General features: G+C 35.2%; 1 long non-coding RNA gene across 2 annotated transcripts in view; it reads right to left on the reverse strand.

The window, feature by feature from the left end:
* The window catches only part of LOC107697956 (uncharacterized), a 3,283-nt gene extending 829 nt beyond the window's left edge, over positions 1-2,454 (reverse strand). The window contains exons 1-4 of one of the 2 annotated variants that reach the window (XR_001635287.1): positions 1,898-2,454; positions 1,761-1,794; positions 629-721; positions 85-104 (exon numbers count right to left, since the gene is read on the reverse strand). This is a non-coding gene — a long non-coding RNA (uncharacterized LOC107697956). Of the gene's footprint in view, positions 1-84; positions 105-628; positions 722-1,760; positions 1,795-1,897 lie in introns of those variants that run through there. The other variant, XR_001635286.1, reaches the window with a different exon arrangement.
* Between the last annotated feature and the right edge of the window lie 402 nt (positions 2,455-2,856).

Genomic DNA, 2,856 nt, shown 5'->3' on the forward strand with positions numbered 1-2,856 from the left:
TACGTATCACTCTTTCTTATATTTGTGAATAAGTAATGTTGTTGTGAAGAGTTGAAATAAAATAAAATAAAGTAAAATATTACCATGATAGGATGTTGTGGGAGCTGTGAAAAACACAAAGATGATGAAACGAAATTACTTATCCCTGTTTCTAACACTTGTGAATGAGAAATTTTGTTCTGAAGTGTTGTAATAAAATAAAACAAAATAAAATAAAATAACAAAATAAAATAAAAATATTAAATAGTTCTGCAATGTTTTAATAAAATAAAATATTAAATTGTTTATCTGTGCAAAATTACTTATTCCTCTTTCTTACACTTGTGAATGAGTAATGCTGTTCTCAAGCATTAAAATTAAATAAATAAAATAAAAACATTAATTCTGAAGTGTTATAAAAATATAAAAAAATACACTAAAATATGCAACAAAGATAAAAAATATATTTAAAAAAATATATAAAATATAAAAAAATAAAGATAGTCTGTGTGTACAAAACGTACCATCACAATAGGGTGTTTTGGGTGGTTACTGGGACATAGTTATGCCTTCTCTAAGGTCTAGAGTGATTCCTGGGACATTGTAAGGTGGTTGCTAAAATGTTCTAGGAGGTTAGGGTGTTACTTACTAGTTCAAGTCAAAACAGCAAGTCCCCTCAGGTCTCTATGATACTCTGATCTCTTCTTCAGTGTGCTTCTATATGATTGACAATCATTCATGTCTATAGCACAAACAATGCAAGACAAGTTATTACACCAAAGTTTAATACTTTAATACTTTTAACCTTCTCTAAAGATTCATTAGAGAAATAATTGATCTTCTCTGAAATGAAACATTCATTTAAAAGATGAAGATATAATTAAATCAAAGTGTTAATTGTTCATGCTTTCACGCTGCACTGTAAAAAAAATTCCGTAAAATTTACGGTAAAAAACCGGCAGCTGTGGTTGCCGGAATTTTAGGTGGTGATGAGAAAGTCACATGATGAACCAAAGCCCATCACAAGCAGCTTTTAAATAATAACATATAGAGAAGGTGCACATTGTCATTCACACAAACACCATCATGGTAACACACATGAAACTGAAATAATGCAATAAACATTCATTTAACAACATTAGGTGTAACACACAACCCTAATGTACAAAACTGATCAGAAAAAAACTAAGAAGAAACATAGTTATTTCAACAAAAAAACATCAAATTTGAAATGTAACGCAGGGAATTCTGGGAATGTCAATTTACGGTTATTCACTGCAAGTTGTACAGTCTTTTTCACTTCCAAAAATGGTATACTACCATAAAATTAATGTCCAATACATGTAATGTCCAATACAGTTTTTCACCGTATATAGTAGGGTAATTTACCGTTAACCATTTAACAGGTTTTTACTGTAGCATTTTTACAGTCTTTTACCGTTAAATTCACGGTCATTTTTTACAGTGTGGGCATCAATTTAACTTTTATTCTACTTTTATTCTAGAAAATTCATCACCATGACTAACATTTGACTTTGATGTCTGTTTTTCCTCATTTTCCAAAGTTTCAGGACAACATTAATTGATTTTGAAGGCAGACACAGGAATCTAATTTGAGCGCTGGCAAAGATACACAATCAAGTATGACAAACGCATAAGAAAAAGAAAGGAATTAGTCATTACGCACACACATGACAGAACTGATGAGACCGTTACAAAAGATGCAAACTGTAATTGCTGTTGTTGGTTTATGAGTCTCATATTTGGGGTGAGGTCCTCACCTGCACTCTTGGTCCTGCTTGTTACCCATGATGCCTACAAACGAAAAAAAAGAGGTCTAGGTTTCATTTTACTCGAGTGAAATAACTGAGCCCAAATTAGATGTGTCAAATGAAGAGATATGCGAACGCTTTCTCACAGTGGTGGTCTCTAAAAGCTTTGGCACTGGATGAAAATCACAAACATTTCCCCAGAACAAATGTGACATCCTTAACAGTTACCCTGTGATGTTTTAACTAGGGAGCCATGGAGACTTCCAGCGGATGAGAAGTCTTGCACATTTGAAACAGATGGTGGCTATGCTTTTACACTCATTAGAGGCATCCGCATAAACTGAACCAAAACACCGTGGTAAAACACAAAACTACTGCAGCGTTTCAAACGTATGTGGAAGTAAACCTTGAATATTTCCCCTCAGACACCTGTTGAATCAACTCTGAACATGTTTTAATTCTCCTAACGAGTGAAGATTTTCTGGCAGGCTTTGAAATAGAAACTCCTACTCATCAATTAAAGTGTTTAGCATTAAATGAATTGTAGCGGTAGCTTGCAAAGAGCTAGCAGCTGCTGTCTTATCCTCCTGTAATACATCAATATGTCGGTTTAAGCCCTCTATGTACTTTTAAACAACATGTTGCATTCCTCATCGTGCTTATCTCGCTCCATAGAAAAACGGGTTCGTCTCTCTAACTGTAAACACTAGGCTAAACACCTTTCCCGCACTCGGCCCTGACAAGATTAGAGTTTCAAAAGACTTCCTCAGTCGAAGGCACTTCGCTGACCAACACGAATCGCTCGAGCGGAAATGTACGAGATTACATGTTGATTCGCTAATTGCCGGCTGGCTTAATGCATCAAGGAAGAAGCCTTTAATTGGTCCCTTTGTGGAAGCAGCAGTTCTGATTATGATGTCGCGATCAAGAGGGAATGTTTTGGGAAAACTTTCCCGCCGCTGTTAAGTAATTGATAACCAAAGGCTTCCATGGCACAAATCTCAGCACAGCTGATCCAGCGAAATCCTAAGCAGGAACGCTGATTCATTGCATGCTACACCAAAATGCAATCTTATCTCTGGCTAAAATGTACGTCTGTGCTGTC

This window comes from Sinocyclocheilus anshuiensis, unplaced genomic scaffold (assembly GCF_001515605.1).
Source record: "Sinocyclocheilus anshuiensis isolate Anshui unplaced genomic scaffold, SAMN03320099.WGS_v1.1 scaffold78, whole genome shotgun sequence".
NCBI classification, from domain to species: Eukaryota; Metazoa; Chordata; class Actinopteri; order Cypriniformes; family Cyprinidae; genus Sinocyclocheilus; species Sinocyclocheilus anshuiensis.